General features: G+C 39.1%; 1 non-coding gene and 1 pseudogene across 1 annotated transcript; both read left to right on the forward strand.

Moving 5' to 3' along the window:
• Positions 1-14,777: 14,777 nt before the first annotated feature.
• Positions 14,778-14,893, forward strand: LOC143672403 (U5 spliceosomal RNA). Its single transcript, XR_013169852.1, has one exon. It is a non-coding gene; the product is annotated as a U5 spliceosomal RNA (small nuclear RNA).
• Positions 14,894-15,102: 209 nt separating this feature from the next.
• Positions 15,103-15,579, forward strand: LOC143671390 (bcl-2-like protein 12 pseudogene; annotated as a pseudogene).
• The last annotated feature ends 7,298 nt before the right edge of the window (positions 15,580-22,877 follow it).

Genomic DNA, 22,877 nt, shown 5'->3' on the forward strand with positions numbered 1-22,877 from the left:
AGAGAAGGAATTTGGTACTTTGTCAAAGCTCTTTGGAAAAGCAAGTCATGATTGACTAGTGGTGTCAATCACAGGTAGATGCTCATGTGTCTATGTGTAGGTGTGTTATGGGTGTATGTGTGTTTGCGTGAATGTGTATGTTTGTGAGATAAGCGTTGTATACTTTTCATTCCTGAATTAGAGTTAACCAAAAATGAAAATAACACCCCTTAAAATATACCAATCATAATTGCTGAAATTATATATTCTTTTAGTTTGCTGGGCTGCTTAAATCAGATCCCATGATAGATTTTAACAATGGGAATGTATTAACTTAAAGTTTTGAGGTCGTCATTCATTCAATAAGTTGAAAGCTTTCAAAAAAGTGGCTATTTCATTAGTCAGAAGAGAGAATTTCCATCTCTACTTCAGCAAGCTAGCATCTCATAGGAAATTCACTGAAAACCTTCACTGGAGTTCCCAGCAAGCAGCCTATCCTACAGAATTTGGACTTTCCTATTCCCATAGTTGTGTGAGCCAATTCCTATAAAAAATCTTATCATATTCACACACACACACACACACACACACACACACATACACACACACATCCTGTCATTTCTGTTTCCTCAGAGAACCCTCAATAATAAAGAGTCCTTTACAAACAGAATGAAATTCAGACAGAGAGAGAACCATTGGAAGGATCTGTAAGTCAAGGGAACCCTGAGGACAAAGGAAGACATTGCCATGTTCTTCTCCATGCACACACACAAACCAAGGATCACCAGCAGCCAGCCCCAGAATGTCAGTCTTTGTGGGAAACATCACGTTTGTGACACCTTGATTTTGGACTTCTTCTAGCCTCGAAACTCTGAGCTAATAAATTCCATTGTTAAAGCAATTCTATATATATTATTGAAACATAGCTACATACTTAAAATATTAATTCCAAACAATATTTTTCAAATACTTAGCTCACGTGCAAAAATACTGTTTTCTCTCTTTCTTTATTTTGAAAAAAAGAGATAAAATAAGTTATAAGGTTTGCTGTTTGATATGTACAGCAAGAGAGAACAAAAGCACGTTTTAAAGAGTGCATTGTATTGTTTCTCCTGTGGTGGTAGGGCTGCAAAGAAAATGGAATGAAGATGGTGGATTTGAGAATTGAGATTTCTTAGTTCATTGTAAAATCTTAGCCAGTGTGGCAGATTGAGTCATGTATCCTAGAAAAAAAAAACATATTGCTAATCTTAATCCACTCCTGTGGTGAACCTATTTCAAATATGATGGTTTGAAATGTTTTATTGTTGTTATTTTTAAGATGTGGCCCAATTGAAACAAGATAGGTCTTAATATTATTAAAGGAAGGGTATAGGCAGCAGCTGAAAGCCAAAAGTCAGTGGCAGCTCAGAAGGAAAAGGAAAGGGCATCACCATGTGTTAAGAAAGCCAAGGAACTCAAGGATTGCTGGCCAGCCAGAATGCAACAAACCCAGGGAGGAAGCAAGCCTTCTATCCTCTAAAACCGTGAGACAGTAAATTCCTGTTATTCAAGCCAATAAATTACAGAGTATCTGTCATAGAAGCCAGAAAACTAAGACATCCACATTAGATGCCTAAGGAGAGAATTTAATGAAAGTCAATGGGGAATTCAGTAACTAGTCCTTTATGAAATAATAATAATGTAGAAATTGAAATCACTTTAAGTAGTATTCTGATGAAGAAAGGTAATATATTTTTCGATAATTTTCATGTATAAATTTCATGGATGTTATATTTTTCTCTTAGCACTAATAAGATTCAGAATATAGAAAAGGAGGAGGATTTTTTTTATGTCTGGCTATTTGATGATTGGTAAAATGTAGAAGTAGCTTTTGGTTTGTTCCATGAAATCAAACAACGAATTATTTTAAAATTTAAAATACAGCTAACATTGAGATTAAGAGTGAGACTTCTGTGTTCAAATACTGCCTCTGCCATTTACTACCTCTGTTATCTTATACAATTTATTTAACTTCTTTTAGATCTAACTTTTCTCATCTGTAAGACAGAGATGCAGTTGTTACAAAGATTTCATGAATTAATATATAGAAAATACTTAGGATAGTGTCTAGCATGTGGCAAATAATTCATAAATAAAAGCACCCTCATCTACCCCCTCCCCCTCTACCACCATGTTCTTAGTTTCTGGAGCATCTCTTTCTAAAATAGTCAAGCAATATTAGAGGTTAGGAGGAGTGACAGAAATGACATGAGCAAGTCAGTTTGTCTCTAATCTAATCTTTATTATTATTTCAATTTGACAGCTGAAGAAACAAAGGCTCAGAGATGTGTGGTGATTTCCTCAGAATCACACAGCTTGAAAATAGGAAAGGCAGTATCTGAAAACACATCTGACACCCTGTTCTAGTTTGCTAGCTGCCAGAATCCAATATACCAGAAATAGAATGGCTTTTAAAAGGGGGAATTTAATAAGTTGCAAATTTATAGTTCTAAGGCTGAGAAAATGTCCCAATTAAACCAAGTCTATAGAAATGTCCAGTCTAAGGCATTCATTCAAGGAAATATGCCTTGATTCAAGAAGGCCAATGAAGTTCAGGGTCTTTCTTTCAAGGGAGAAGGCACATAGTAAACATAGTCAGGGCTTCTCGCTCATCTGGAAAGGCATGTGGCAAACATGGCGCAATCTGGTTTCCTGTTTCATGAAGCTCCCCAGGAGGTATTTTCCTTCTTCATCTCCAAAGGTTACTGGTTGGTAGACTATCTGCTTCTCGTAGCTATGTCATTCTCTGCTCTCTCAGAAATCTCTCACTTTCTCCAAAATGTTTCCTTTTTTATAGGATTCCCATAAACTAATCAAGACCCACCCAAATGGGTGGAGACATGTCTCCACCTAATACAGTTTAACAACCACTCTTGATTAAATTACATCTCCAGGGAGATGCTCTAATTACACTTTCAAGCATACAGTACCGAATAGGGGTTAGAAGAAAAGGCTGCCTTTACAGAATGGGATTAGGATTAAAACATGGCTTTTCTAAGGTACATACGTCATTTCATATCAACACACACCCAAACTCATGCTCTACACACATCACCAGGTTTTCTGCATCTCTTGTACTCCTAAGTGTGTGAGGAGATGAATGTGCCAAAAAACACACTTAAATAATACTGGCTTGCAGGATCCAGAGACTTGTGAAATAAGCTGGAGATAGTGGAGGCGAATTCTTAGTTTTTTCCTCTTTTTCCCACTGCTTCCTGCTTCTAGCCCTTTAATTGCTAACGTACTTGAATCTCTCTTGTAGCTTCACTGTGGCTACTACCAGTTGTCCTTTAGTCATAGGATGTCCTGAAGATATGCTTCCTCTCCTGGAGTTACCGACTTTTATTTAGAACTGATACTGTATCCTGATTACCACTGCCATCAGTGTCAGGTGTGATGCTATTGACACTCACTAGTCTTAGTGGTAGCAGCAGCAGCTCTGGAGTAGCTAAAGCCAAATCATTTTTTAACTGACAAGTCTATTTTCACTTGCTAAAATGCCACCCATTTTAGTATTCAGAATCTTGTCTTTTCATGACAGTGCCAACAACATGTGCTGGATAAGTTGTGATAAAGTAGTTGTTCTAGTTTGCTAGCTGCCGGAATGAAATATACCAGAAACTCAATGGTTTTTTAAAAGGGGAATTTAATAAGTTGCAAGCTAACGGTTTTTAGGCCATGGAAATTCCCAGTTAAGGCAAGTCTATAGAAATATCCAATCTAAGGCATCCAGAGAAAGATAGCTTGATTCAAGAAGGCTGGTGAAGTTCAGGGTTTCACTCTCAAGTGGAAAGGCACATGGAGAACATGGTCAGGGTTTCTCTCTTGGCTGGAAGGGCACATGGCAAACACAGCATCATCTGCTAGCTTCCTCTCCAGCTCCTCAGGAGGTGTTTTCCTTCTTCATCTCCAAAAGTCGCTGGCTGATAGACTCTGCTTCGTGGTTCTGCAGCATTCTGTCACCCTTCTCTGCTCTCTCTGAAGCTCCTGATTTCTCCAAAATATTTTCACCTTTTATAGGATTCTGCTAAAAGTAATCAAGACTCACCTAGAATGGGTTGAGACATGTCTCCACCTAGTCCAGTTTAACACCCACTCTTGAGTGAGTCACTTCTCCGTGGAGATAATCTAATGAAAGTTTCCAGCATGCAGTGCTGAATAGTGATTAGAAGAAACATCTGCCTTTACAAAATGGGATTAAGATTAAAACATGGCTTTTCTAGGCACATACATCCTTTCAAACCAGCACAGTAGTTGACATGATACATAGCCAAATACAGGTCACTGTTATTATTTCAGAGAAAAAGAAAGAAGAAAAACTGTACCAGATTTAAAGGAAGTAGGAGACCTAGGGGTTCAGTGCTGGTTGAGTCATGTACAAGGTGTATGACAAAAGCCAATCACTTCCGCTTCCTTAATGTAACATGGTTTCTCTTAATGCAATTAGGTTTTTCTTAATGAAAACTGAAAATCCCAATGCCTTCCTGAACATCCAGAAAATTCTGATAGGGTCTCCCAGATGAATTGTAAGAAACTGTACACTTATAAAGTATTCTTGCTACAAAGTTGTTTATTGCTCTTTTTAAAGAAAGTTTTGAGAACAAGAGAATATTTCATTTCTTACTACCAGCCCATGGGCTGTTATTTCAAAAAAACTATCATACATATCAAAATTGTGTCTTGAAATTCTAAGTGGAACTTGAGGAAGAAATACACATCTCAGAGGAATGAAAATAAGATTGATCTTCCATCGGTACTTTTTTAATCCAAAGATGGCTAAGGTTATATTATTATGATTCAAAAATCTTCTGGAAGAAAAATACATAGAAGTTTCTATGGATAATTATGGTGCGAGATGTCAAATAGAGGGCAAAAAAAAGAAAGGTGGAAAATTTTAAAATGAAGCTAATTGGGCTACCTGAGTAGGCAGAAATGTAAGGTGATAGAAACTGAGGAACCATTTTTACAATAGGCAAAATGTGATCTTGGCTGGCCTTATGTTACATTAATTATGTTTCCCTGTCATATTAGGTGCATTGTCCTTTAATAAAACCCTCTGGAATATGCTTTGGTTTTTTCTAATCCATCATGGAAATCAAAAGGGTTTTTGTTATTGTGATGGTTTGAAGCTTTCATATACCCCAAGAAAGGCCATGTTCCTTTAGTCTATTCCTGTGGGTGCAGACCTGCTGTGGGTGGGAAATTTCTATTAGGTTATTTCAATTGAGTGTGACCCAGCCCATTGAAGGTAGGTTTTAATCCTTTACTGGAGTCCTTTGTAAGAGGATAAAACACAGAAAAAGCCCCAGAGAAATTTAGAGAGAAAAACACCAGAGAAGCTAAGAGAGGACCTACAGAAATTGAGAGAGGAAGCCACTGGAACCAGAAGCTGAAAACGATGAAACCCAGAAAAGAAGGACCAGCAGACACCAGTCATGTGACTTTCCACATGACAGAGGGGTCCCGAAGGCCAGAACTTGTCTTCAGAGCCCAGGTATCATTCTGTTGATCCTTTGAGTTGGACATTTTCATGGCTTAAGAACTGTAAATTGTAAATTAAATGCCCATTTTAAGAGCAAACCCATTTCTGGTATATTGCATTCTAGCAGATTTAGCAAACCAAAGCAGTTATTAATACATTTTTTTCTTCACTGAAAACAAGGAATCAAACATGATGGTATATCTAATAGGTAGTTTCTGAACAATGCTCTGAGTGTAGAGCAAAATTTTCTTTTAGATTTCATCAAAAAGTGCCAGGTACTGAGCAATTTTTATAGGTTATTCAATTTAATCCTTTTCAAAGGTTTATGGAATGTAAGTGTCTGGTAAGTACTGGGTGATAAATATGTATTTGCTGAATGAATGACTCATTCCTAATATACAGATAGGTATATTCCCAGTATATGGATGAGAATACTGAAGTTAATTCAATATATCCAAGGCAATGCAGCCTTGAATAAGTGGTGGAACTAAGATGACTCTGATTATACAATTGACAAAATGAAACCATAGTGTAGCACCTAGAAGAATCTATTTGAAATGCAGACCTGTTAAAAACAATTCCTTCCTATAAGCCTTTTTGCTGCTTTCTACTGCTCAAATGATAAAAAAAAAAAAAAAAAAAACAAGATCATGTTTTTCAATGGTTTGGGTGACTTGAACCCTGCCCACTTTTCTTGAGCCCTCTCATATAGCCAACCCTTGCTTTTTCTCCAACTGTTGTTCTAACCTTTCACTCATTCATAACCTCGGTGCTCTGTCCTTTGACAGTACCTTACACCTTCTCTTCCTTCTGTCTGGGCTTTTCTCACCATGTCCCACTTACATCCTTCAGCTCTCGGCTCCAGCTTTACTTCCTCACGGAAAGTTTTCTTGAGCACTCCACCCTATTACATGCTCTTTTGGAACTGTAGAATTTGTGGCAGTTGTGAGTTGTCATTTCTGTGTGAGATAGGAGTGGGTGAGAATGTGTGTGATTATTTGATCAGTGCTTCCTCCTCTAATATATAGTGAGTCCTAAATTACCTGCTTTCTCCACATGATGTGGATAATTATAACTCTTTTTAATGGAGCTCAAATTATGTACCTGCTGCTGTGCTAAGAATCTGGCTAAGAGCTAAAAGGATACTATGGGGTTAATCTACATAAAAAGATTATATTTGTTGCTGGCCCATAATAAGCATGTAGTGTTTGTTAAACACATTTCTGTATCATGTAATTTAACCATCAAACAACTCTCTTAGAGAGGAGTTATTATTTTGCCCATTTGATGACTGCTGAAACTGAGACTTTGAGAAATGCAGTAAAGTGCCCAGGGTTACATCCTAACAACCCTGCTTAATACAGGAAAAAGATCTAAATTCAAATATGGCATTTTAGTTTGCAAAACTTCCAGAATGCAGTATACCAGAAATGGAACGGCTTTCCTTTTTAAAAAAGGAAAATTTATTAAGTTGCAAGTTTATAGTTCTGAGACTGTAAAAATGTCCAAATTAAGGTAAGATTATAAAAATGCCCAAACTAAGGCATCCAGAAAAAGATACCTTAACTACAAAGAAAGGGCCAATGAAGTTCTGGGTTTCTCCGTCTGCTGGGAGGGTACATGGTGATGTCTGCTAGCTTTTTTTCCAAGCTTCTTCATCAGCTGCCTCATGGGTGTTTTCCATCTGCATCTCCAAAGGTCTCTGGCTGTGTGGGCTTTGTGGGCTCTGAAACTTTTTCCAAAATGGTTCCCTTTTAAAAGGCTCTAGTAAGTAACCCCACCTTGAATGGGTGGACACACATCTCCATGGAAACCATCTAAGCAAAAGTTACCATCCACAGGCAGTGTGATGGTGGCTCAGCAGGCAGAATTCTCGCCTGCCATGCCAGAGAACAGGTTCAATTCCCAGTGCCTCCCCATGTAAAAAAAAAAGTTACTACCCACAATTGGGTAAGTCACATCTCCGTGAAAATAATAAAAAAGATCCCACCCAACAATATTGAAAGAAGATTAAAGAAAATGGCTGTTCTGGGGTACACAACAGATTCAAACTGACACATATAGTATAGGAACACTCTAAAGTATTAGAAAATAAAATTCAGTAGTATATTAATATAATTATATGCCACAACTATATTTGTATAATTTGGAAATGCAAAGTCAAGTTAATATTAGAAAATTATTCGCATAATTTGATGCATACACAGGACGATGGATAAAAGTATGACTATACTGATAAATGTTAAAAGGCATTGAGCCTTTATTAAACCAGGAATAAGGTGATTCAAGCATCAATTACTCTTTTAAATGACTAACAACTATTACTCAAACAATAGCTATACAGTATGCTTAATGTTGAAACACTAGAGACATTTTTATTCAATTTAGGAATAAGGCAAGGACATAAACTATGGCTAAACTTACTTGGCATCAATTGAAAATTAAAGCAAAATATAAGGAAATAAAAATTTGATTATCAGACATCTGGAGACCATATTATTATCAATTGAAGATGATTTGGCCATCTGAAACAAAACAACAATATAACAAACCCAAGCAACACTTGAGGATTGTTAGAAATGCAAATTGTGAGCCTCACCCCAGACAGAGTTAGAAATTAAGATTGGGGCCCCAGGAATCTGTGTGTGAAGAAGTCCTCCAGGTGATTCTGATTCATATCAATTTCTTTATTCTTTAAGTAAAAAGAAATACATTCCCTCTATCTCCCTAATAATCAGCTACAAATTGTAGTGAAAAATATTTTATTTCCACATGACAGTATTGCCCGATTCACAAAAAGAAAAAATGATAAAATTTCAAGTAGACCAATTAGCTTGAATTTCAGATTCACAAATGAATAATATTTTAGTATAAATATGTCCCAAATATTGCAAAGAATAAAATTATTCATTGAATATCTGAAATTCAGTTTTCACCAAGCATCCTTTATTTTATGACAACTCCATCAATAGCAGCAAAAAAAAAATAAAATTTGGGAGAAAATGTAACAAGAAATATGTAAGGCCTACATGAGGAAAATTATAAATTTTGCCAGAGGAAATAACAACAAAAACAGTATTTACCATATGCCAGGTGCTGTTCCAAACTCTTTGCATGTATTAACCCATTTAATGTACTCAAAATAATATTATGAGGTAGGGATAATTTTACTGTTGAGGAAATTTAGTTGCAGAAAAGTTAAAAACATGTCCAGATTTACACAGATATAAAAATAAGCCTAGCATTAATAGAGGCATATCAATAGAGAGATAAATCATAGCCCTAAATTAGAAGACCTAATATTGTAAAGATGTCCATTCTGCACTAATTAGTTTAACATAATTCCAGAGAAGAATTAAAAATTAAAAATGGAACTTGTCAAATATTTTAAAGTTTATGTTGAAGAATAAACATATAAGACAGGCAAGGAAATGTTTAAAATTGGGAAAAAACTAAATGGGGAACTTTTACTATATGATAAGCTAAATGTAACAATGTGATACTTTCACATGAATACAGACACATTTAAATAGAGGAGAATAATATACAACAGAAAAAAGTAGGATGTAGTACAACAAAATGGTAGCTATAGGTGATGAGAACTTGCATAATGATTTAAATTATTTTTCTTTGTACTTTTCTCTGTTTTCAAATGTGGATATATTATATTATTTTTAGCGGGAAAATATATTTTACTTTAAGTAAAGTGAAACCATTAAGGGATAAAATAAAAATCAAGAGTCTAAATCATTATATTTTCCTAGACCACGCTTAGCTGGAGCAGAGTGATATTGATTTTAACAGACTTCGCTGTTTGGATATGTTATCAGAACCTCAAACTCTCAGTAAGCCCTACACTTATTTTTTTTTTTTTTATGGGTTTCCACTAAATGACCATTGTGCGAAGTGTGTGATATTTTCTCACTCAAACCTTCCAATAATGCTGAAGTGAATGCTCTGATTAGACCCGTTATAGATGAAAAACAAACAAACAAACAAAACAAAGGTTGAGGGTGTATAACTAACTCTCCTAAATTCTAAGTGGCCAAATTGGGATCAGTTCTAGTTTGCTAGCTGCCGAAATGCAATATACCAGAAATGGAATGGCTTTTAAAAGGAGGAATTTATTAAGTTGCAAGCTACAGTTCTAAAGCTGTGAAAATATTCAAGTTAAAGCAAGTCTATTAAAATGTCCAAATTAAGGCACCAACAAGAGGTTACCTTCACTGAAGAAAGGCCAATGACATTCAGGATTTCTCTCTCAACTGGAAAGGCACATAGTGAACATGGTGATGTCTGCTAGTTTCCTCCAGGCTTTTTGTTTCATGGAGCTCCCCCTGGGGCATATTCTTCTTCACCTCAAAGTTCTCTGGTTGTGTGGGCTCTCTACTTTGTGGCGCTCCTCATTCTCAAGCTTTCTTCAAAATGCTTACTCCTTTAAAGGATTCAAGTAAAATAATCAAGACCAACCTGGAATGGGTGAAGTCACATCTCCATCTAATCAAGTTAATACCCACAACTAGACAGCTCACATCTCCATGGAGATAATCTAATCAAGTTTGCAACCTACATTATTGAACAGGAATTAAAAGAAATGGCCCTCCATAAGATACATCAGGAATAAAACATGGATTTTCTAGACTATATAAATCCTTTCAACCAGAACATTATACCCTCTGGACCCTAAAAAAGACATCTTTTCCCCATATACAAAATATATTCATTCCATCACAGTATCAGAAAATCTTAAAGCATTTTAGTAACAAAAAATTGCAATACAAGGAAAACACCAGTCCAAAGTCTCATTGAAGTCAGCTACAGGCATGGTCCATCCTAAGGCAAAATTCTCCTCTGGCTCTGGATTTGTAAAACTCAGAGCAAGTTATTTGCTGCCAACATACAAAGGAAGCACAGTCATAGCATACATATTCCCATTTCCATAAGTAGCAATTGGAAGGAACACAAGGGTCACTGGACCCAAGCAATTTTGAAAATCTGCGGGGCAAACTCCACTAGATTTCAAAGTTTGAGAGTCATTGATCTGCAGGGCTTTAGAAAGCGGCAGTCCCACCCTTTCTATAGGCCTACACAGTGGCCTGCCTCTCTCTGAATGCAACCTTGAGGGACACTGGGGAGACCACCTTTTTCTCGGCTCCACCCATTCCAAGCATCAGGGCTGCAACTGGGTTCTCTGTCATCTCCAAGGTACACACTCAACCCCTCCATATGGTGGCAGCCAGGCTCTCCCCAATCCCCAAGTAGTGCGCTGCACTATCTCCAAAGCCTGAGGTCACACCACACTTCCAGTGTAATGAGGTGGAAGGCCCGTCCTCTGCCTTTGGGGCAAACTCACCCTCTCCAAGTACTTGGGTGAATCCACTCTTCTGTCCTGAGGCTTCTTGACTTCAGACTTTAGCTTCCATAGTTCTGTCTCTGAAGTTATTTTTTTTTCCTTCAGTTTTTCCCTTTTCTGAGCCCCCAAGTCGAGACTGGCAGTGGTTCCTTTTATTCAGGTCCCACAGCCTCTTGTTGGCTTTCTATGTAGCAAGCAAGGATGGTGCCCATCAGACAGAATGAGTTTCCACAAATCCATCTCCAATCCTGGCTTTTTCTGAAATGGCTGACTAGCTCCACATTTGGTTAAATCTTCACATGGGGCACTATTCTCTGGGATCTCCCTTCCTGGAAGTCCAGAATTTTCCACATCATCAATTTCTGATTTCTTTGAACCCAAGGTTTCAATTCTCAGTTCATCTCTTTCCTGCTGCATTTCGCTATAACCTGTGAGGAGAAACCAGGCTGCACTTAATTTGGAAATCTCTTCTGCTAAGTATCCAATTTCATGACTTTTAAAATCTTCCTTCCAGCCAAATCACTAGTCAATTTTGCCACGTTATCTGCTGTTTTAAAACACGGATTGCTTTTCTCCAGTTTGCAATAACATATACCTCATTTCTGTCTAGAGCCTTGTCAGAGGTATCTTTAGAGTCCACATTTCTACCAACAGTCTCTCCAAAGAATTCTAGGCCTTCTGTATCTAGCTCCTCACAACTCTACCAGAATCTTCCCCTTATCCATTTAAAAAGCTGTTCCAACATGTTTGGTATTTGCAAACTGCAGCAGCAATCCACTTCTCCGGTACCAAAATCTGTTCCAGTTTGTTAGCTGTTGGAATGCAATACACCAGAAATAGGATGGATTTTAGAAGGAGAGATTATTAGGTTGCAAGTTTACATTTGTAAAGCTTTGAATTTGTCCAAATTTTAGCAAGCTATAGAAATGTCCAAACCATGGCATCCAGGGAATGATACCTTGGATCATGAAGGTCGATGATGTTCAGGGTTTCTTTGTCAAATGGAAAGGCACATGGTGAACATGGTGGCATCTTCTAGCTTCCTCCAGGCCTCTTAATTCATGAAACTCTACTAGGTGTATTCCTTTTTCATCTCCAAAGGTCTTTGGTTGCCTGAGCTCTCTGCTTCATGGTTATCATCATTCTCGAACTTTCTCCGAAATGTTTCCTCTTTTAAAGGATTCCAGTAGACTAATCAAGACCCACCTGGAACGGGTAGAGTCACCTCTCCATCTAATCAAGTTAATACTCACAATTAGGTATGTCACATCTCCATGGAGATAATCTGATCAAAACCTAATCAAACTGGCACAGGGTCCAAACCCAAGTCAGATCCTCAGTCTGTTTCCATTCTTTCTGCTATCAAAATCAAATGTCCACCACCCCTGGACATACTTCTGCTCATATCTTCTCTCTTTTGACAAATAATGCCACCATTTGGCAAGAGAGCCAAATGAGTTTAATAATTTTTCCCCTCAATTCCTCCAGTCCCCTCCATCTCATCTCCAAATTCAGTTACAAGATCTTGTTAATTGTATTGGTATTTTCCAGATCTCTATCCTATTCATTTCTCTCCATTACTTCCATTACTACCATTGCTTCTGCTCTTGTCTGGGTTGTTCCAATAGCTTTCTAGGTTGTGTTACTCCTCTCCTTTCATTCCCTACACTGAAGCCAAGTATCTCCAAAATGGAAAACCTAAACTTTTCTCTTCCCTGATCCGAATTCCTCGGTAGGTCCCCCATTGTCTAGGACAATCAAACTCCCTACCTGGCACATAAGGCCCTTCATATTCTAGCCTCTGCCAACCTCTTCATCCCCATAGTTCAAACGGTCAACATGAACTTCAACCATACCAGGTAACTGCAGATCCTTGAATGGGCACTCCAGACTCTCATTTCTCCCTACATTTACACATGCTATTCCTTCTAGTTTAAATTCTTCTTCCTGTCCTGTCCTCTTGAAAAATGTCCCTTTAATAACTCAATAGATATCTTCTCCTTGGGAGATTGTCCTAACCTCTTCAGGCAACAAGATGTACTTCTTCTCATATGTTTGCATATATATATCATGTTTTTTTTTTACTCACAGAGTATAGTGGAAAGTTTAGGCTTGGAAATCACAGAAGGGCCACCCTCCAAAGGCTGCTGCTTGCTAACTGTATGACCTTGGGCAAATTATCTCTATATGGGATGCAATGAGACTTGTAAAATGAATTTGACCAAAATATTTGATTAATTGCCTCTTCTACCCTAAGACCAAACATGAGATAATCCTTGACTGAATAGGCAGAAAATAGTTCATGTTAGGAGGTGTTTTTCAAAGGAGATATATTTGTTTCTATTAAATTTTGAGGGCATTCATCATTCCTAAATCCCTTCTACTTTGTCACTCACTTTCTTGCCTGTTTTACCTTTTTTAGTTTAAAGATAAATGTTTCCTTCTATTTCCCAAAATGTATGCATTCTCACATTCTTCGTGCATTTCTCCTTTCAACAGACTTTTAGTGAGTGCTTATTATATAGCAGACATGCATAAATGGCAGTGATAAAGGCCTTAAAAGAAAGAGAAGTAAAGTTCTCTGGAAGTGTAGTCAAAGGAGACTTCACATATTTTTTAATCTGATAGATTCTGGTGAAATACTAATGAGACCAGAATTTCTGTTGATATCGATCCACTCCCATAAGTTAGTGTCCCATCCCTCTTGTGGCTGGCTCCAGTTCAAGATACATTAGTGTGCAATGATTTTCCTGGGGTTTTTCCTTCCAATAATCAAAGCACTCACCACATCAGATGAGAGTTTCTGTAGAAGGTATCACGATATTTCCCTTTTTTCCAGTGGTAGAGTTTCTGGAGGAAAGTTAAGTCATATCTAGCAACCAAAGCACCAACTGTGACTTTTATTTCATGCATCAGGGCTCCTTTCTTTCTTTCTTTTTTATTTTTTAGTTTCCTGAAGTCTACTTATTTTTCTGCTTAGGCAAGATGATGAATATTTCTAGAGGCAAGATGGTGAATATTTCTACATTAAAGTGGCTATTGCAAACTCAGTTGTGTGTATAGGACACACACTCAATGTTTCTTTGTGTGTGTGTGTGTATGTATTGACTAGTTGTGTAACCTCATAAGCATGTGATTACTTGATTGTTTGATGGGCATTCAGATATTTATGGCAGGAAAACATTATAGTGGTAGAGAATATGAAAATAGTCACTGAGGCTTGGAGTCAAATTTCACCTCTGCAAGTGGAATGACCCTGGACAGATTACTTAAGTTCTCTGAGTCATTAGAAAGCAAGGTGGAAAATAGTGGTAGACTGAGTCTTCCTTTAGACTTTATCTTTCCAAGATTCATGAGCCTTTAGAAGTCAATGGAGCCCAGAGAATGTATAGCTCATTTGCCTCATTTTACCAAAGAGATGGCTTGGAGTTTGAGTGAGCACAACACAGCAGTTAAGAGCGTAGATCCAAAAGTCCAAGGTAAATCTTGGCTCCAAGACTCACAAGCTACATGTGCTTGAGAAAGTTCATTTGGTCCTTTGCCCCTTGTCTGTCAGAGAGGTCAGATGGGCTCACGGGTCTGAGAAGTGTCTGGCAGGCCCAGCCAGTGGATACTCAGTGCCTGTGAGCTACTATTGATCTTGTTAGCTTTTGTGTCTCAACCAAGGGCTGCATTCCCGGAGTTCCCAAAGCTCTGTGCCTTCATCTCCCCTGCACCTCCAGGAACTATGAGCACCTCCGCAGCTGTCCTATAAGGCTACTGATTCTTTTGGAATCAAGGCAAGGCCCTCTTGCCCTTGCCGTGGCCAGTTAAGTAGCCATGGAGCAGTGCTGGATGGCTTTGTGCACAGGAGAACAACCGTACCCGTACAGCAGAATGAAGGACTGCTGAGTCCTACTGAGTTGAGGCAAAAACTGTCTCATACTCTGGTCTCTCTTCAAATCGTGTAAATCTTTTGCCTTTTACTAAAGATTTCCGTGGAGAGAAACAACAATGAGTTCTTAACCAATTTTTTGAGGCTCTGTCTTTACAGAGTTTATTAAGGTGTGTTATGATAAAAGACTTTCAAAGTGAAACAAAACAAAACAAAACAAAAAAGCTGTCTCAAGAGACATAGTTAGGGAAAGTTTGCCGAAGTTGCAGCGCGGGAGGCGGCGGAGGCGGGGTGGGGGACCAGGTGCCAAGCCTCCTCTTCCATGTGGACCCTGCATTCCATTGCCTGGCTTCCCATCTCACAGGTGCCCCTATGGCAGGCTCAGAGGAGTTGGGGTTCCGGGATAACACACTGAGGGTCCTAACTGCCTTCCTTAAGCAGGGCGAGGTGTCTGGGTCCCCCGTTACTGCACCCAGGAGTCCCACCCAGGAGCAGCCAGCAGACTTCCTGAGCCTCCTTAGCTGATGCCTTCCCTGCCCCCTAGGGTGAGGAGACGTTCCCCCTGACTCCCCTCGGCCTTGCGCCCTGCCCCTCTGCCCCTGCTACAGTTCAGGGCCTGGCCAGGCTACTCCAGACTTCTATGCCCTGGTGGCCCAGCGGTTGGAACAGCTGGTCCAAGAGCAACTTAAATCCCCACCTAGCCCAGAGTTACAGGGTCCCCCACTCACAGAGAAAGAAGCCCTGCTGCGGAGGCTGGTGGCCTTGCTGGAGGAGGAGGCTGAAGTCATCAACGAGAAGTAAGGCCTCCTGGCCATCTCCCTTGTGGACTTGAACTTACCCCTGGACTGAGATCATCCTCAGAAGCTGCTACAGAACTCAACCTCACATCCCCGCCCTTCTCAGGTGCTGTGCCAGGAGTCCCCGCTGCACTCAGGACTGGGGGGATGGGGGCTGGGAGGGCTGCCTTTTCTATTTTTGCCAAAAAACATATATATATATTTCTAAACTTTTCATATTAAAATTTTTTTTAAGTGTTTATTCTTTCACTTGAGAACTAAAGTGTCTCCTTCCCCAAGAAGTTAGGCTCAAGTATCACTGTGGTTTATTAATTGAGGAAAGAACCAAATCCTTCCTTCGAGAAAAATTTCTTCTCAGCAGCTACAAGAGTTGTCACCTGGACACACAGCATTCTTGATATCTGTAAAGATGATTCCAGCTCATTGCATTTTGTTCCCTGTTGGTACCGTATGTTTATTCCAGCTAAACCAGTAGGGATAGTGTTGGGGTTTTTCCAGCTAGTCCTGGAAGAAGATCAACAACTTTCTTCAGGGAGTTTTCAGGGTACCTTCCTTCCCCCGTTTTTCTCCTCTCTTCCTGTTGCTCCTTCTGAACATTTTTCGGGTTTCACACCTTTTTAGGGCTATTGATCCCTTCGCAGAGTAACACTTCTAAAGGCAGAAAATGAAATGCACAAGGTTACAAAGGAAACCAATGGTACAGAAAAAGTTATCAGTATTACCGTAAAAATTGATGTTGTAATAATAGGTGTGCTTCATGAGTGCATTAATCAGAAAGACCCAGTGTGTGTCTGATGACCTTGATTTTGAAGTAGTCATGACAATGAGTGACATTTTGAAGGATGTCATGCATTGAATGGTCTCCCCCTGTGCTGGTTTGTAAGGATGTATGCCCCCTAGAAAAGCCATGTTTTAATCAAAATCCCATTTCATAAAGGTAGAATAATCCCTATTCAATACTGTATGTTTGAAACTGCAATCAGATCATCTCCCTGGATGATGTGATTTAATCAAGAGTAATTGTTAAACTGGATTAGATGAAGACATGTCTCCACCCATTCGGGTTGGTCTTGATTAGTTTCTGGAGTCTTGTAAAAGAGGGAACATTTTGGAGAATGAGAGATTCAGAGAAAGCAGAGCAGAACAACATAGCCATGAGAGCCCACCACCAGCGACCTTTGGAGATGAAGAAGGAACATGCTTCCCGGGGAACTTCATGAAACAGGAAGCCAGGAGAGAAAGCTAGCAGATGACCCCGTGTTTTCCATGTGCCCTTCCAGATGAGAGAGGAACCCTGACTGTGTTCGCCATGTGCCTTCTCACTTGAGAAGGAAACCCTGAACTTCATCGGCCTTCTTGAACCAAGGTATCCTTCTCTGGATGTCTTTGATTGAATATTTCTATGGACTTGTTTTAATCGGACATTTTCTTGGCCTTAGAACTGCAAACTAGCAATTTATTAAATTCTCCTTTTTAAAAGCCAAAAAAAAAAAAAAAAAAAGAGAGACATAGTTAGTTGCCCTGGTTCTGTGATGAGGAAGTGATGGAGTATGCTGGGACCGGAAACGGAAGGATCTGAGGAGGGATACAGGAAGAAGCAGTGTGTTGGTGTGCCAGGGGCATTGGGGGCATTGGGAAGGGAAGCTTGATGCAGTGACTTCACTCCACTTCATACACACTGGCCTCCTTGCTGTCCCTGGATCATGCCAGGCTTGTTTCTAAATTACAGCCTTTCCACTGACTTTCTTATCCTAGAAAGCTCTCTCCCTATGTATCCATCTGGCTGCCCCTCACCAAGCTTTTCAAGTCAAACGGCACCCTGATATCGAGGCTGGCATTGGTCATCCTTTTTAAATTGTAACCTGCCCCTCACCTCAAGCCGCACCTATTTCCTCCTACCCTGCTCTGTGTTTTCTTTTTTATATAGTACATCTCATTTTCTAACGTATGCTATAATTAGGTTGTTTGTTATGTCTGTAGTTCATTATCTGTGCCCACCATTAACAAGTCTGATGAAAGTAGGGTCCTTGTTGATTGCCTTGACGAATATATTCCACACATTTAGAATTGTGCCTGGTTCAAAGCAGGTGCTTGAGAAGTATTTGCTAAATGAAGGAATGAAAGAATGAAGACATATCAGAATACAACTAAAGGTGACATTGAATACATGCATATATATATGTCTATATATGTATAAACAGAGATACACATACACACACAACTATATATATATCAAAACAAAATAAGACATCTTAAGCTTTTATATTCTGTTATTAGTAATGTCATGACTGATTCACAAGTAGAACACGTGCCTGCACTTGGAACCTCTTCTGTGCTCTAGTGCATGGAGAAATAAATAAGGCAGGCTGTTCCATTCTCCAGGAACTTTAAGTACACGGAGGGAAACAGTAACAGATGTTAATGCTGATACTAGCTAGAATGCTTTTAGTGCTATACATGGCCTAACCACAAAACATTGCGGTAGAAAGAAAGATGAAGCCTAACCTTAAGCCTCTGGGAGGGCTTCTTGGAGGAGGTAAAGATTTGATTTGGACTTGGTGAATGAATAGCACCTTGAAAGAGAGGCACAAGATGTGTTCTCCCTCCCTGCATGCCTACCTTGCAATCCAGGTGAGGCTGAAGGCTCCTCAGAATTTGAATGACAAATGGAGAGAGCACTGGACCTGGGGTTCAGGCAGGGTTGGATCAGGGATATTGGAAATAATCTAATCAGGTTTCCATGTAAGGTTTCCAGCTCACTTCTCCTTAGAATTGGAAATGAGCTGGGTATTCTAGGTAGGGAGCACTTTCTAGGATTAAATATTACAAAAGTGGTTAGCCTTTCACTTGTCAGGTACTTCCTGGTGTCTGAGCATAAGAGGTAGGGTGCAGGCACACAAGGAAACCACCAGGAGCTTATATCCATGGAGTTATGTTGAGATGCACCTTAGGATCACTGTAAGTAACAGTGAGTCAAATCAATGTAAAGGAATAAAATAGTACAAAAATATGTTTCCTAGTTAATCTGTGTCACAAAAACTTTGGAAGGCCTGAAGATAAGTCTGTGAGTAGATTACATTACAGGTCAAATAAACATAACTCTAACATTCTAACATTTTATAACTACAAATAAACTGCCTATAAATTACTATGCCTTTAACTACTTATAACTAAAGTATCTATAAATAGATAACCCAGAGTCAGCTACATTTAGGAACTGTATTTAGCTTTAACTATAATTAGCAATAAGCAACAATTGAAATTAGTCAATAACACATGTTATCACAAATAATTACAAATAGTAGCAGCCACTTGACACAACTAGTAACTATGACTAATTAGTGCCCACAACTAGTTGTAACCACAGCTATTTCGTATCTGTAACTGGTAACCATGTTAGGTAGTAGTAATGTCCAGTAACAGAAACTACTTATTAGTCATAACCAGTAACTGAACTAGTTAGCTATAATAACAGAAACTAATTTGTGATATAGCTAGAAGTCACAAATACTTAATAGTATAATTACTGGTTACTACTAGTTAATATGCATTGCTTAATTGTGATAACTGGTAACCACAACTGGTTAGTTGCCATAACCAGTAACCACAACCAGTTATCAGTCACATCTGGTAACCACAGTTAGTTCACAGCCATGCCAATTAAAATTATTACTAAATGATCATAATTAGTTCACATGAATAGCTAATGGTCACAGCTAAGTTAGTAATCATAGTTTTGTGTTTATTACAAACTACTCAGAACTAGTTAGTAAGCCAGTCTTGTGAGGGCAGCCATGTTTTTTTAATCCTGATTCAATGTTGTAGGGTGGGACTTCTTCTTAGGTTGTTTCCATGGATATGTTGCACAGTCAATTGTGGGTGTGATCTTTAATCAGTTTATTTCCACAGAGGTGTGACCTGACCCATTCAATGTTGGTATTGATTAGTTTACAGATTTCCTTTAAAAGGGGGGACATTTGGGAGAAAACTTAGACACACATGTTTGGAGATGCAATGGAAAGATGTCAGAAGGATCCACAGGTTCTGTAAAAGCCTTTTGAAACCAGAAGCCAGGAGAAGAGCCTAACAGATGTTGCCATGTCTTCTCATGAGATGCTAAGCAAGCCAGAACCCAGAGTTTTGCTGGGAGAAACTAAGTGAGGGCCCACAGATGCTTAAATAAGAAGTCACTGGAGTCAGAAGCACAAAGCAATGATCTGGAAGCAAGGACCTCAGATGTCCACCACATGCCCTCCCAGCTGACACAGAGATCCAGGGTACCATTCAGATTTTCTATGGAGGCAAGTTATCTTTCTCTGGATGCCTTAACTTGGAATTCTTAAGGCCTTAAAACTAAATTTGTAACTTAATAAATCCCTCTTATAAAAGTCATTCCACTTCTGTTATATTGCATTCTGGCAGCATAAACAAACTAAAACAGTAGTTATCACTAATACAGCTAGTTGGCTTTTTTTACTAGTTTATATGACTAGTTAGTGATCATAACTAGTGGTCATTGTTAGTTAATAGCTATTGCCAGTTAGTAGTCATAACTAGTGACTATGTCTAGTTAGTAGCTCTGATTGATAGCCACAACTATTTAGTTGCAGTAACTTGCAACCATGACTAGCTAGTAGTTTTCATTAATAACTATGATTATTCAGTGGTCATGACTAGTAGACACATAGAGTTATCAGCATAACTAACAGCACATCTAATTAGTAGCCACAACTAGTTTTCACACTTCATTAACGATCACAACTAGCCACAACTACCATAAGTACAACTAAACATAAGTTGTGACAAGTGGTAACCATAACTACCTATAACTACAGCTAACTGTGAATAGGCTGACCATAACTATAGCTGATCCTAACTATGACTAAATTTGATGAACAAAAGTTGATGATATGGAAACTGTATCCTAGAATCACAAGTCACTCACTAACTTCCTTCCCTGATCCCTAAAGAAGACCTTTTGCCTTTGCTACAGAGACTTGACCATAGAGCAGTGCTGTGTGGCCTTTTCTGCATAGCAAAGTTCTTCCCCCATACAGGGAAATAAAGGACTTGAATTTGTTATAGGCTTGGGGCATGACTGTGGCAGTTGATGTTGGTGAGCCATACATGGCTGAGGCAGAAACATTTTTTAGAGGTGGTGACATTAATTGTCCAGTAAACAGGAAGTGTTAGTGTGCCAGACAACAGTTTGTGGGGGGGGGAGGGATGTATCTGAGGAAGGATTCAGGAAATAACAGTGTATTAGGGTGCAGAGAGGTGTTGGGTGAATTGGGGCAAAGGTCTGGAATGTAGTTAGGGATACCCTAACTTTTGCCCCTTCTTTTGTGCACCTGTTTGAGAGAGAAAAACATTGTAAAGGCTCTTTCCTTAGTGTAAATATTTGGCAGATATTAGTAAGGTGTGGGCTCCAAAGGTATCTGAGGCCGTCAGTTCTGCCATGTCCTTGAGAGTGAGCAAGGAGACTGGTGTGGGAAGTCTGGAAAGTGGCTCCTCAAGGAGCCATTATTGAACTAGTGAAACCTAAGGTATTTACTTTATTTGTGTATTTCCTCCTCCCCATTTTGTTTTGTTTCGTTTGTTTTTAAGTTGGTCAGCTATAGAATTAGTTCCTCAGTATGGGGACTTTAGACTCTGGTTTACCTACCAAGTACCAGGGCTGTTTAGGGTAGAAAGAAGCACAGGTAATTGGAACTGTCACAGGGCAGGATAGGGGACTCATCAGAGGGCATGTGAATGTAAGTGTGGATACTTTTACTGGCAAGTTCTGTTTTAAGAAAAACGAGAAGCATAGGGTTGGCAACAACTCATAAAGAGGGCAGAAGACAGTTATAAAATCTCTGGGGTGCATTTCGGGAGGAGGTAGTGGAGATGGCAGTATGTGGTGACTTGGGTCCTCCTGAACTGCCTGAAAATAGCGGTTGCCTGAGGAAATGCAGTCATCCACACAACTGGCTCTTGAAGGGAAACTCAGACCTGGTGAAAATTGCTGCTGACAGCACTAACGATCTGAAATTCTGGAGAAATCCCTTTGCAAAACATGGGATCCATGATTACATGTTTCCAGAATCACAGTAATAGAAGCAAAACTCATGACAAAAGTGCCCAGAGGGCCTGCAGTACAAGTCTTTATAAGATAGGTAGGGTTATTTAAGAATCTGCTGAGTTTAACAGTAGAAAGAGGTGGTAGAATGGATTGGTGAAATGCGAAAGAAATAGAATGTGAAAAAGTCTTATAGGCAGGAATGAACAAGTTGTATTGCAGCCAGTTCCAGGCAGAGGCAAAGCATTAAGGATCGAAATAATCAGAACAGTTTTAGAGAGTGAAGTGAACAGTGAAATGAACCTTGAAGGACAGGTTTGATTAGGGCCACTGGAGTGAGTGTGTGTTTGGGGAAGGGGAGATTGGTTGAAAAGGGATTCAAACCCAAACTACTCTGGTACTAGGAGACTTGTTCTTAATTATTTTTCTCCTTTTAGCATAGAGCACCATATTTAGCACGTAGCAGTTGCTCAATGTATGTTTACAAATTGATTGTAGATGGTATAATAATCAAGTGGAGGCAGAAGGATAGCAAGAGAACCATAAACCTTCCCACCCACCCTCATTCTTTCCTTGTTCCTGAATCTACTTGACACCAATTTATAATTTTAGTTTTCCAGCAGATGGGTATATTTCCTTGAATATGACCATTACATCAGAATGTGAATTTCATTCTCACATGGCCCTAAGGATTTAGGATAAGCGAGCCTAGACATAATTAAAGGACCTGCGTTGCTTTGGGGGATTAAGAATAGGTTTTTACCACCACAAAAACTGAAGAGACCCTAGAAAAGACAGGACTACAGGTCCTGGTCCATAGTTTCTTAAAGCCTTCAGATTCTCAGTTTTCCTGATCGTTAACACTCTCCTGAAACCTTTGTTAGACCACTGAGACAGAGAGCACACGTTTGGACAATCCTTGCCTCATAGTATTTTTTAAAAGAAATATGTATTATTATTTCCATGTATTAGTATTATTTAGTATTAAAATACTTGGTACTCCCTAGGACACTTTTACCATCTAGGACACAAGCTCTTGGGTGTCTTCTGCATAAAAGCTGAAATTAGAAGAGCTGTTTCTTTAGGGCAATAAAGGTATAGCTAGCTGAGGGTCCATATCTATAAAACACAATATTTGCATAATGAAGGCTTGTCTTTCTCTAATTCCCTGGTTGACCTTCTTTGTGTTTTGACAATTGCTTTCCCTGGAGGTCAGTCACCACTATAAATTTAAAGTGACTTTTACAATGACTCAATTAAAAACAAACTCAAAAGAAGTTAGTGCACAC

The sequence above is a fragment of the Tamandua tetradactyla genome, chromosome X (assembly GCF_023851605.1).
Source record: "Tamandua tetradactyla isolate mTamTet1 chromosome X, mTamTet1.pri, whole genome shotgun sequence".
NCBI lineage: Eukaryota > Metazoa > Chordata > Mammalia > Pilosa > Myrmecophagidae > Tamandua > Tamandua tetradactyla.